Source organism: Plutella xylostella, chromosome 14, assembly GCF_932276165.1.
Source record: "Plutella xylostella chromosome 14, ilPluXylo3.1, whole genome shotgun sequence".
Lineage (NCBI taxonomy): Eukaryota > Metazoa > Arthropoda > Insecta > Lepidoptera > Plutellidae > Plutella > Plutella xylostella.
In genome coordinates, this window is record NC_063994.1 from 10658645 (window position 1) to 10673263 (window position 14619).

At 34.8% G+C, this 14619-nt stretch overlaps 1 protein-coding gene and 1 long non-coding RNA gene across 2 annotated transcripts in view; one reads left to right on the forward strand and one right to left on the reverse strand.

Annotated features, from left to right (window-relative positions):
- LOC105381404 (neurobeachin) overlaps positions 1–14619 on the reverse strand; it is a 462556-nt gene that overhangs the window by 410613 nt on the left and 37324 nt on the right. The window lies entirely within an intron of this gene.
- Positions 2774–4956, forward strand: LOC125489416. Its single transcript, XR_007266974.1, has 2 exons — positions 2774–3297; positions 4754–4956. It is a non-coding gene; the product is annotated as an uncharacterized LOC125489416 (long non-coding RNA).

Here is a 14619-nt window from a genome sequence, read left to right on the forward strand (position 1 = left end):
GTGTCAGAAATCTGGCACGCAATCTACGCAATTAATTTAATAGATCTCGCAAACATCGATTATTTATTTAACCAACACCCAATTAAAGGCCAACATACTTACAATATTACCCCCCAGGTACCAGGAATTCATAAAGCGTTGAATGATGTTGTTAAACAAACACGATGCCCGGGGCAATGGGATCGAATAATTCGAACTAATTATGTTAAATCGCATCCCCGTGAGCTAAAGGATAAAGGTGGGTAATCACAGGCATATTATTGGATCTACCAGAATTTCAGAACCATTAAAGAGGTTTAGGGGCTAGTAAACGCAGGAAATATCAGGAGTCGTGGGTTTTGAGGAGCTTATTTCGGTGTAAATATACAGTTGCTTCGTGTCTAAGGCGTAAAATAAGCCATCCTTTAGTGCTTTTGTTATGTAATCCTTTTATCTATGGCCTTTAATATCGGGAACTATATTTCTTGCCAGCAAAGTTTATTTTTGTCATCAACTTGTATCAGCAAATTAATAGATCAACCGCAACAATATATTTTTGTCCTCAAATAAATAAAAAGTGTCCTCTGGTATGAATCAGCAAATAATATCAATACAAAAATCTAAAATAATAGATGGATTGCCAAAAAATTTGAGTTCATTACATAAATAAAAACTTTGTATGCAGAATATTATTTTTGCTCCTCAAATAATAACTGCGCCCGCAGAATAGTAGATTTGCCAGCAAATATATTGACTCTAGGTCGCATGTTGCGATTTCTTTTTAATTCATATTTTATCAGCATTGCAGTAGTTACATTATGATTGGTCCAGTTATTAAAACATTATAATTCGTTAGCAATTTAATACATGAGTTTACAAATTAGCGGAGACGGTGCTATGGAGAGAGCTATGCTTGGAGTTTCTCTGATGGATCGTATCAGAAATGAGATTATCCGTCAGAGGACCAAGGTTACCGACATACTTAGCTGTCAAAATATGCAAGCTGAAGAGGCAGTGGGCTGGTCATATCTGCCGAAGAACCGATAACCGTTGGGGTAGACGAGTTCTCGAGTCGAGACCACGAACAGGCAAACGGAGCGTGGGACGCCCTACTGCCCGCTGGACTGACGATCTTAGGCGGATAGCCGATAGTGGTTGGATGAGGAAGGCAGAGGACCGAATGTTGTGGCACTCCTTGGGAGCGGATCTATCTCCACCAGTGGATGATTATTGGCTGATGATGATGATGATGAAAAGAGGAAGTTTAAGTTTTAATTACAATAAGATTGCTTTTGATTAGAAGAAGATTAAGGTTTAAGTAATAATTAGAAGAAGGTTGTTTATGTTGTTTTTAATTAAGAATATTGATGATTTAAACTTAATTTTTTGTTTCATTTAAATATTAAACATAACATCGAGTTATGTGGACATACCTATTAAAATATATACATAAATGTTAACTTGCCACTTGATCATAAATCCCGGCAATTTTAAGTGATTAATTGTTGAATTGATTTAAAATTGTTTGGGGGCAAAAATTTGCTGGCAAATCTACTATTTTGCCTTCAAACCTATTATTTAGCAAATTCAAAACGGATTTAATTGGCGATCGTTTAAATGACACCCTTTAATATCATAGACAATATTACACAAGATACAAGTACAGCCTGTAACAGAAGTGCTTTCCGAGCGGAGGGCCGAAGGGTGCGACAAGTGACAGTCAATCAATTCCAAATATTTATCTTATACTTTACTTCGACAGCGGGTAGATCTTGAAGCTACTTCATTATGCATCATGACAAGGGATGAAAGAAAGATTATTATAATTAGCTCTTAGCTTTTGTTTTCTTTATTAGGTACATTTATTAAACATAGAGTTACGGATTCACATGTTCTCATTCCAACAATCGGTCTAATAACGTTGTTGGATAGCCTTCGATTATTATTTTATAAATAAAATAAATAAATATGTGGGGACATCTCACACACGCCATGGGACAGCTAATATATCTACACAAATACGTATATAGATACATACTAAACATACCTAAATATCAACACCCAAGACCCGAGTACAAATATCTTTCTTTAAACAAATATCTGCCCCAGCCGGGAATCGAACACGAGACCTTCGGCATAGCAGTCAGGGCCACTAACCACTACACCATTCCCCAGCCGTCAATTCGTTTTAATTACGGTATATACGCTTACGAGAAATTAACACATTAGGAATGCATTTAAACCGAACTAAATCGATTTGCATGAAACTTGTTATCTCGTGTCGCTAGTTCCGAACTGTTTATTTACATAACACTATTGATATTCAAATCAAATCTAACTCACTTTAACAAACTATCGAAGTTACTTCCTTTTTGGAATTAACAGTAAGTGAGGAAATGTAATTTACTAACAGAATAGTAAGGAAAGTTCGGAAACTGTAATATTTTACACCGACGACATCGCAAGGAAGTCAGAGAAACTGCACGGGGACACTAACAGAAATCTTCGACAAACTTATGCAATCCTAGTATGCATAAGTATTATATCCAAATCAAATATCTCTTATAACCAAAGTTAAAAATCACTTATTATTATAAAATGAAGACTAAAGATAGTTCTTGTTTAAACCTGAGTTTTGAATGAAAATGAATGATCTGGACTATAACCGGTTCTAAAAGGTTTTTTTTTTTTCGAAATGACTCTGACACCGTGACAAGAATTAATTGCCACATGAAACAACGAGTTTTGTCGCGTCATGAAAATCGAGAATTTATTACTCACAACCCGGGGTGGCTTTTATAAAAGTGATAAATGTATTTAACTTTTTATTTAAACACAATTTGAAATTAAATTTCGTAAAACATCTTTTACCACGACTTAAATATGATTAGTAATCTGTTAAACCTAAATGCGGTCAAATGGCTATTTAACTTTACTAAACACATTTATCTACTGTCATGGCGTCAGTCGCGGCGACCAGCTGACCGACCGGCTGTCAAGAGAACTTTTCCATTTCTAGCATTTTTCCTCAGTGATGTCTAGTTGTTGTCTGTGAGAGATTCAGAGGTCATTGTTCAGAGGTTATGTTGAGGTTATCTAATAAATAATGTATTTGTGGGATATTTTGTTTGATGACGATGATGAAGAATTACTTCTCTTTATGAATAGACCTCGCTCATTACGCTATATTGCAGAAAGAACTAACTTATTTGAGACACTACCGGATAAAATATTTGTTAGGAGATTTCGTTTGACAAAACAAACTGTATCGCTTCTACTACAAGAAATTCAACAACATCTTGAATTTATTTCCACCAGGTAAGTAGCAAAGGTATTGAAATAATAAAGCTTCGACCATTTACAACCCTAGACGGACTCATCCCATACATCGCCTACATTGTAAACAGGCCAATATTTTATTACTTTTGTGCGTGACTGTACTGTCATTCCCTCCTGTCATGTCATTGAGTACATGAAAAAATGTGGCAACGTAAGAAAATTCTACTAAGTTGGTAGAAAATTCATAATAATGTGGTGATATTTTTTAGGGAAATTTAAATTAGTTAAAATCGTTGCTGCTGCTGCTTTTTCTAATTATTTCTATTCATTTGCTTCGTAAAATGGAATCATTCGGTATCCTGATAATACATGTACGTGTATTACAATTTAAGCTGTTAGTGATAAAATTACCTTTGGTACCTATAGTAAATTATGTTAGATTTAGTTGTGTAAAAGTTTACGTTTTGTCGAATACAATTTCGCCTCACCGGAATATTTAGACATATATGATCTAGGTATACAGATGACAAAAGAATACCGACACTTTCTCGTTTTCGTAAATTGCAAAAGCAACAACCATAGAAATGCAGAAAAAAAATGATTTTAATAAATGCGTAGGATTTGCAAATTCCATGCATTATTGAAGGCGAATAGAATAAATAATAAATAAATAAATATGTGGGGACATCTTACACACGGCCATCCGACCCCAAGCTAGGCAGAACCTGTGTTATGGGTGTCGAACAGCTGATATAGCTTACACAAATACATAGATAGATACATACTAAATATAAATATCAACACCCAAGACCCGAGTACAAATATATTCTGCCTTTAAATAAATATCTGCCCAGCCGGGAATCGAACCCGGGACCTTCGGTATAGCAGTCAGGGTCACTAACCACTACACCAGTCGCCGAATAGAATAGAATACTATTTATTTTGCACCATTAAAGAAAAATATGATAAAATGAATTCAAGGTAAGTACCTAATTCCAATTTTAAGAATCGAAGGTACACTTTTCATGTCGACCGGGTGTCGACAGGACATTCAAGCGGTTCATATAAATTATCATCACTTTTTGGTATTAATTTTCAAGAAAAAACTGGCAACACCGACGAAAATTATATCAATATTTACTTTATTAAATTATTTATATTAATAAATTATTTACAGATGGTAGGTGACCCTGTATGTCGTTTTTAGTCGACCTTTGTAGTTTCTGCACACTTTTAAAGCATATACACACATTTTAAAAGGACAAAATTGAAATTAATGCCAACTGTCAAATACGTGTAGCACCGGCGATGACACAATAGACACTGCTAGAGCGAAATTTGTACCGGGGCAGTAGTGCCCCAGTTTTTGTATGGCCGCAATGGCTTCTTCTAAAGGGAATCTAGGGTTGTATATAATCAAAGTAATAAAGTTATCTGACTACATCATTATCTTATACTTTTATTTATAAGTAAGTACCTATAATTATTGTTACAGAAATAATGCAGTTACTCCAATGAACCAGTTGTTATGCACACTCCGATATTATGCAACTGGCAGTCAGTTAATTACTTGTGGAGATGTGATAGGTGTGGAAGAACCAACAGCAGCTTGCAGAATCATTCATAGAGTTACTCATGCAATAGCATTATTGTATAAAAAATACATTAAATCTCCTGATACCATTCAGGAACAACGTTTTTTTGCTCTCTATAATGTGCAAGTATGGTTCCAATACATTGCACAATAAATCTTGTTCTTCCCTTGTAAAATTAGGGGCACGAACACGAGAAGAAGTTGCTTGACTATTCATTTTACTTTGAAATCACAACAACAAATAAATACAAACACCACCACGCGGTGAAAGCCGAAATAAGTTTTGTTTTGAAATAAATAGTGTTATTTTGTCTATGTTTGAAATTGATACATTGACTCCGTTTTACGCTGAGTCGTTTCGAATGTTCAATAAAAAATATGAAGTCTCTCATTAAAAAGATGTGGAACTGAACGTAAATAACAAATCGCAGGATGCTAAACGCATTTAACTAAATAGTAATCGAAATACCATGGTGAATTATGAAGCTAAACATGTTTAGGATAAAATTGTTTAGTGCATTAAACGCAATTAGCTAAATGAATTTATGTAGTATTTAAATAGAAGTTCGTAACAGCCACCCCCAGAGTAGGTTTGTTATGATCGCCATGAATTTATTATTAGGGAGGGGATCGTTATCAAATGGGTATCTATAGGTAGGCCTTTGGCCATCGATGCCACAATGTAACGCGGAATAATCCAACTCTCCTTCTTCAAAATATAATTCAAGATTAATAATAATAAATCATTACTTCTGGCCAAGTAGTCCGTAGAAAGTGTTAAGTAACATAATACTAAGTTAGATTATGAGTTATATAGGCTAAAACACAAACACAATTATTTATTTACATACATACATACAACCCTATTGGTCCAATTAACTGCTCAGGCCCAGTGTCCTATTTATTTTCTAGTACCTAGGGAGGTTTCAGTACATAAAAAAAAAAAAAAAATCTCATCATTAATTTAACTATAATATATATATTATATCATGATCTTGAGAACTAACCAACATCTTGGAGTTCGTATCGAACTGTACATTATGTACTTGTTTTGATGATAATTTATTAATGTTAGTAGTTTATGCTGCTGGTGTTTCAGTTTAAATAAATAAATAACGGATTTGTTCGCATATTTCTTGTTAAGTATTATTGAGATATAAAATGAAATATCTTATTTATTTTAACTGATTGGACATGACCAACATTCTAAATATAAGAACACATACAAATCAATAAAAAATCATCAGTGTTAACTTTACATTCAATCACAAAAGAAAATGTTCACAAATTTTGACTCAAACGTGAAATGTCTGAATCCACAACGTCAAACCCTGGCTCTGCAAATGTAACGGAAATTCAACGCAACAAAATAGAAATATGTTCACATTTTCGGGCACATGAGGGACTAACTTGCAGTGGGTATGAAAGAACAGTAAATTGTTCTATTAGAAAGAAATAGCTAATACCAACAGGAATTTTATCGCAAGAATCTACCACTCAGTGAAAAGATGTGGATCAGCTTGTTATTTTACGCGATATCATGCTTGATCCCATAGGTACTTGAATTTGTCGACGGGAAGTTAACTGATTAAATTCTACCCTATGTGTTCAGTGACTTAAGATATTTTAGATTGTAAAACAGAGTGTTGCAGATCGAGTCATGCGATAGGCTACATAAATCATACCTAAGCAAAACAAAACCTGTAAAATTGCGTTATTATTTTTTTAAGAATATTTGTACCTAAGTATTATCTCAAGAACATCTAACATCCCTAAGAATAGATAAATAAATATTCATTATCACACAGATAGGTAGCAACATACCCACAGGAAACAATACAATACAGAACACTCATGGTAACATGTTGGTTGCTGTATGCTGTCTAAGGAGTCAAAAAAAGCACCAATTCAGAATTTGCTCAGAGCTGGTTTTGGTTTTCAACCGTAAATTTCTTAGCTACGTTTTTTTTTTCTTGCTAAGACAATTTTTAATTTTATTTATTTATTTAACCACTGTTCCATCACTATACCAGGAATGCAGCACGTCACACAAGTAAAAAGTACTCGAAGTGATGACCGCACAGAGGGGGTGAGGCGAGGCGGGCGGGGCGGGGAGGGGGGAAATATAAATCTGAATACAACAGTGTGACGCTGCGGTGCTCATGTTCCCAGTTAAAATTCGTGTTTGCGGTTACCGGTTAACGAAATTTTCTGTATTTTTATAGCAATCCTTCTTTTGATGTTTAATAATTTTAATGTTTATTTGTGTACACGCTTATCGTTTGATAGTAGTTTAATCAGAAGTCCAGTGAAACTCCTTAAGCGAGGCTTATACGAGGGGTACACAATTTATTGACCGATTAATGATAAACCCAGTACAGTGATACGACTGCTGATGAAAATGGTCATCAAAACATTAAATTGTATATTATATGCACTCTGTGACAGTCTGTCAAACGTATATCACCTCACTTTTTCAACCTAGAGTTAATAATAGGGTTTCATCTCTTTTGGGATATAAGAGTATCATGCTCGGAAATTAGAAGGTAAACGTAGCGAGGCGAGATGCTAGTTCGTAATAAGTTTCATAACTTAATTATAGCACAGAAGCTAAGCACTAACGACTTTTAGACTAAATAGGAGCAAGCATTTAAGAGACTTGTGGAAATAATGGCAAGAAATATTCTACAATAAAATAATTCGTTACACTACGACTTCAAATTTGTAAAAAAATATTGAGTAGAATATAAAAAGACTTGAAGATCTAGTAGTTAGGTACTACTCACATACTACACTCACGGGCAATGAAAAGTTCCATTAGTCATTGACGTTCCATATGACACTGGAACTTTTTCATTGCTTGTGAGTGTATTTAAAACTTAAACTATTATCTTCTTTACAAATACCGGTTTGGACCGGTCGCTTGCAAATAAAACCGGACACAATCCCGAGTCAACCACCAGGAGCGCATAAATCGGCCTAACGACCGGCGAATGCTGAAAAATATACGAACGCACTGCAACGCCAACTGCCAAACTAATTTGTTGGACGCAAGTTCTGCCAACTCGTGATGACATGTCCCATGTTATGTGTGAACATTTTAACTATGTAGTAGCATAGTAACGTACTTAATTATAGTAAATTACTGTTTATTATTATATAGTTATATCTCTAAAAACTTCAATTTCAAAATAAACAACATCTTTCCTACTTAATTAGAATTATAGTACCTAAATTTAAAATAGGAAATACTAGCGAAAACTGAGCCAATTGCTCAAAGTCATAGCAGAAAGCCATAATTATCTTCGTATCAATTCGTCAACGTGACTTTTTCTTATCACAAAATGTCTTCGTTATACAATTAATTGGCTACAGAATCACCTAGCTGGAATGGTATAGTGACAAACAAACACTATGGGCGGATATCTGCGTGAAGCCGGTGATTAACGATGAAATAAGCCGGTGGCAGCGGCGGAACGAGAATTTAAATGTGTGATGTAGTGGCGGATCGGAAGCGAAGCGGCGCTTCATCAATTTATAGCATTAAGTTTTAAATAGGTATACCTAATGTACGGTTAGCTGCATAAGTAGCTGTAGGTACACTTTTGTACCTTGTCAAACTAGCTACATAACAAACTGACAATGTTTTAATAGGCAGTTTGAGAGTGTGACAAGGTACAAAACTACTTGAAATCATCGTGAAGAAACCTGCACATCTCTAGATTCCAGAGATTTCTGAAGGTAGGTAGGTAATGAAAAGGTGCATATATGACTTTTCACCCCTATCTGACGTTCTGTACTGGAAATTCTAAAACAGAAAACAACTAGGAACTTCATGAAACTCATTCCACACCCAATCTTCCGACGTGTAGTAAAACTGAGAATATATAGCCTTCACGATTACCCGGAGTACATAAATCAGAGGCGGTATTAAGTTATCAAAGAGAGCTGCCGGATAGTGGCTCCCACGCGACTGCCCGACCAAACTGTATCGCCGGCGAACGAGGTGGAATCTTTGCAAGATATAACAGAACAGATACATAGTCGCTATTTCTGTAACATTTTATGCTTTATTTGATTTCGAAGCGATTTATCATTTGGTCCTCCTACATTTTTAAATCTAATTTCTTTAAGCGGGGTTTCAAAATGTCTTCTCATTCGTCATTTTGTGAATTAATATTACTATAATGTTCGTTAAAGGAAAAGTGTAAGGATTCTCACAATGACTCAAAATTACACGTTAATAACAAAAGCTAAAGGAACTCCTTTGACCGTGTACACTGGTACTGGATGCCAAGAGAAACCGATAGAAAAGCGAACTGTAAGAATAACAAGAGAGTCGGCTAATCTCCTCGGTTCACAACTGACGTAGTTGGAACGTGCTCCGCCAACCTCCAGGGATCCGCTGCCGCCCTGGTAAACGTAACTTCGTTACCTTCCATCTTGTATCTATAGGATTGAAGGCTATTGAGGCCAAAGACTTTTCGCTAAGTCTCATTTTAGTTTTCATCTCAAATACATTTAGACTGCGCAGAAAATTAGTAACTTCTTTCAGAATCTCAATGGAATTGCAGCTATTAATCTTTGCTATAAACGGTATAAACAGATATTTCTCATATTTCGAAGACTAAGCGATCATAACTCAACCACTAGAAGAGGCGGTATATGAAATACGTGTCAGAACAACATGGAAACCCACTTTTACTGAAATAAACTTTTCACCGCTCACGTTTATTGGCATTTACGACGTTTCTATTTTATTATTCAGCAGCAGAGAACCATAACTATTATTCAATACACGAAATGAATTTACAAAGAGAATTCGGCGTCTAACTAAGATGTTAACTTACAATATGGTATAGATATCTTGTTATGGCCGGGATATGGTTCAGTTGAAACGGCGAGACCACTCAATTACGAAGCAATGCGGCTCTCAAAGTCAAGAGTATTAAGTTATTTGTACTAGCGAGGCGGCGCGGCGTTTACACTTAAGCCTATGGAGATATCTGTAGCCTTAACCAGACCAGGGTACCATTAAATAAAGTTAGAGGAAATTACCCATAGCCAACGTCAACCACAGTTATCGTAGATTTAGCGTTTCGACAAATGTTTTTCTTGAAGCATCTACATATAACAATGAATGTACTATCTATCAGAGTGAGCGGAGGTATATTACCTAATTTGCTTACCAATAAGCAACACAGATTTCTGTAGGTGTACCGTAAAATCTAAACCTAACATAGAGTAAATATGGCCGGTAGCTAGTATTGGCCCGATTTAGCAGAACCCGCTTGAACGGACGCCGCTCGCAGGTCGGATATTGACAATTTCACATTAATAGGACTCTGTTTAGAACTGCAACTGAATTCTATCGCGTCCTGCATCCCTGGTTGTGTTCAATCAGGATAATCGGGTTACTGCTTGTGGGCAAAAGGAAAAACAAGTAGAGTAGTAATTAAGAAGTTAATCAATTTGTTATGAGCATTATTCCTTAAGTTAGTTATTTTAATTAGGATTAGAAAAAATCACTTACAAAGGTTATCCTCATCTAAGTATGACTTGCCACCATTGGGTAAATTAGGATAGGTATGACATCATTTTTATTAATAAAATTTAAATAGGTATCAGGTGCCAAGAAAACATCTAAACTTATATATATTTTTTTAAGTTTATACTAGAATGTGGCGCTTTAGTCGGTCATCTGTTCCCCCAAGAGGGGGTCTACGTGCCTGCCCGGGGCCGCTGCTAATATCCTGGATGGAAAAGGTGGTGAACGGAAATTGACTGCCCATATATAAAAACCGATATTTTAAAAAAAAACACAGATTTTTGTGTTTGAAACGAACAAACTCGAAAACCAGTAACAAAAATGCAGTATCGATTTCAAATAATAATTTCGATTCATTATTAGAAATGATACATTATTCGTAGGTTACTTTTAATCAAACAATTTCCCCTCACACCTCATCTTTAAACGTAAAGGTGATAATAAAAATCGCATTTACGTTTACTCGTGAGAGTCGCCCGCATGACTATCTGTTCGGGAGGTCAACGCAGTATGTTTGTTTTTGCAAACAAATTAAATAGCGCGCCTGTACAATAAAATTCTACAGGCAAATATTTAAAACCGGACATGTCCGAACAAGCAATTAACAGCGAACTAACATAAATAATGGAGTATATTCAAAGAGAGAGAGAGAGAAAGACAACACAGACAGTGCGAAACATAATATTTACTGGACAAAAACACCACTAACAAAGAAACATGTCAGCGTGCCAAAGAAAAGAGATACATTATTAACACAATAGATACACGAGTGGAAACATAATAGGCACTTTTATAAAAGACAGAAAGAAATACCACCGCTTCATTAGAAATGAAACCTATATTATAAAAGGAAAACAAGATAAAAGGGATGGTCTGATTATCAATCGCGAACCTTGTTAATCACAGACTAGAGAAACATATTATTGCAATATATTAATCACACAAATTACAACATAATAAGTGTGTATCCATACCCATTAATAACCCTAGATCCATATTAATAATGTTATTACATCTAATGTATATTCTGGCAACAGTGTTACCAACATAAATTAATAACCATTTTCCTTTTATAATTCGCGTATTAACTAGACATGAAAATTCATAGCGAACATGTGAACAGTGAACGGAACGTCGCCGTGTGTGTAAACATTGAAATAATTGTACTCCATCAATTAAATTTAATTAATTAACCAAAACAGTGCCTAACATCCACCAAAACATAGTAAAATTCAAGAAATAACCTCACCTCATCTTATCCAACAAGTGAAATTGGGATTTAAACCCCTCCTTGGACAACATCTTCAAATAAAGGTACATAAATTGAGCCTATTGTTATCGATTCTGGTTGTTTTTGAATTCAAATTAAAGAGAAACTGCCAAAAAACAATAATTCATATCACCAACTGATAAACAAGCAACCATTTAGGCCAATCAGCTGTTCACTAATTGACAACTTACAAGTGTTGCCAGAAGTGAAATTTATATAAAGCTCGCACTACACAGTCAAATGCAGAATTACGTTCCAATCTACGAATACTAGAACAATCTACAGAAAGACTTAATAAATAGTACCTAGTTTGGCGCATAGAGGGCATTAATAATAAATACTGAATACATAAATTCATTGAGTATTACGGTAAATCCATAGAGGGCGCTAGTGGTCTGAACTGGTCATAAGAAATGGATAATATCACTACAAGAAAACCTCAAAAATCAACATCATTTGATAATTTAACTTATCTGGGACAAGATGAAAGTAGTACTCTTTTAGATTCAACGATTAAAAGCCTGCCTACAGCTGATAATCTCAACACATCGGAAATAAATGAATTGAAAGATCAATTAATATCTTTCCGAGCTGAATTGGCTAGCGCGCATGAAGAAATTTCGAACCTTAATAACGAGAATTACCAGTTGAAACAGCAAATATCTGAATTAAATAAAAAAGTCGATGTTTTGGTCAAGTTAACCACTAATCAATCTCTTTCTAACTCGACCCCCAAAAACATGTCGTTCAACACACCTATTCAGCGCTACAAAAAAAGTCTTACGAAAAGAAAGATACTATCGACGGAAACTGTGCCTAACCAAGCACTAGACATGAGTCAACACACGATAAATGGCGAAAGACAAAAAAGGAGTTCCTCGTTGTCATTGGAATCAAACATAGAGAGGAATAATGATACTAATATTATACCTATAGAGACACAGAAATACCCTATAACTGTCACGAAAGAGAGCAGCTTGTCATTGGGATTAAATACGGAGCAGCATAATATTGCTGCTGAGGGTGTCGATATACATAATAAAATCGAAACGGTTAATCCATCCAATAAACCAACGAGTCTACCTCAGCAAGTTCAAATATCACAAGTGGAGTCGGAGAATAAAATGGATATTGTTTCAAATAGACCAAAAATACACATTCTGGGTGATCAAGCTTGTCAGGGATTATCAATGGATCTAATCAGGACCAGAAATTCCAAATGGAACGACAAGTACTCGGTATCTGGCTTTTGTAAACCGCAGGCTACCACTGCCCAAATTTTAAGTAGGTTGGAAAAACTTGTAGAAGAGGCAAACATCGAAAATGATGTAATAGTTCTTATTCTAGGAAGTAACGATACAAAACCATATGAGTTTGTATTTGAACTATGTAACGCACTTGGAAAAATTAAAAATTATAGAGTGTTTATTGTTAGAGTTTCTAAAAATGAATATATAAACAATACTTTACAAAATCATTATATGAAATTGTTCTGCCAACATTATAAGGGAGTGAAGTTTATTGAGGCTGATTCTAGTAATCGTCAGGAATTATGTAGGAAAATTAATGTAGAGATAGACAGCGAAGATTATAAAAGATGTTTTATCAATTCCAAAACCAAAATATCGAAACGGACTTCTGACAGTCAATCACAAAAATTTAAAAAGGGCACAATACCTTACCTTTTTATGAAACAACAAATGCTGAGCAGCAGTTCTTTAGATGTAAAAGAAAATGCCACGCCCATTGTTAATGTCACTCGTAGACGAGTAGTTGATGCTATAAAGTCGGACAAAAATTTAGTATCTGAAAACTTAGTCCAAAGTTCAAAAAACAACAAAATAGCCCCAAAAACTTATCCAAAATAGCCCACATAAATATTCAGAGCCTTAGTCAAAAAAAAATATCGCAGCTAGAGATCTGGTTACATAGTGATGAAGGCAAGAACATTATTGTTCTTTGCATCTCTGAGCATCATAGAAGAGAAGAAAATTTAGAGTGTATAAATTTAACAGGATTTAAACTAGCGTCTTGTTTCAGTAGGGAGAAACGAAAAAGTAAAGGCGGCGTCTGTATTTTCGTCAGAAAAGACGTGACCTTTAAGCCTCTGCCAAAAATCAAAGAAATGTCTGTCCCATATATTTTTGAAATATGTGCTATAGACTTAAATGGTACGTTTATAATATGTATCTATAGGCCAAGAAATAAATATAATGATGATTTTATAAAAAATATGGAGAATTTATTTGCACACATTACAAAACATAAAGAAAGAAAAATTATTGCTTGTGGTGATTACAATGTGGATACATTGATTACAAACAACGAGTCAAGGGATTTTTTTTGCTTATTGAATTCTTTTAATTTGAAGAGGTTTATTTATCAGCCGACCCGTATTACAAATCATAGCCAGACTTGCATTGATAATATTATATCAAATGTAGAGCTTTCTGATGCAAAAGTTATCGAGGTCGCTCTGTCGGACCATACGTTACAAAGTGCTAATATTACGGTTCCATTTAAACAGAAATTAACGTTCTATACTTTGGTTAGAAATTTAAATCACGATAACTTGGATAGTCTAAAGGAGTATTTGTTAACTGTATCATGGGAAGAAGTTTACACAACACCCGATTATGAACAGGCTTTCGAATATTTTCACGATATTCTTGTTGAAGCGTTCAATAAATATTGCCCTGAAATAAAAATTAAAAATAATAGTTGTGCAAAAGATCTAGGGTGGCTAACTACAGGAATTAAAACGTCATGTGCTACAAAAAGAGATTTGTATGTAAGGGTAAGAGTTTCAAAAAATAGCGAGCTACAAAAGCAGTACAAATTATACTGCTCAGTTTTAAATAGAGTGATAAACTACGCCAAAAGAACTTATAATGAACAAAAAATTACTAATTCAAGTGATAAAGTCAAATCTACTTGGAAACTTATAAA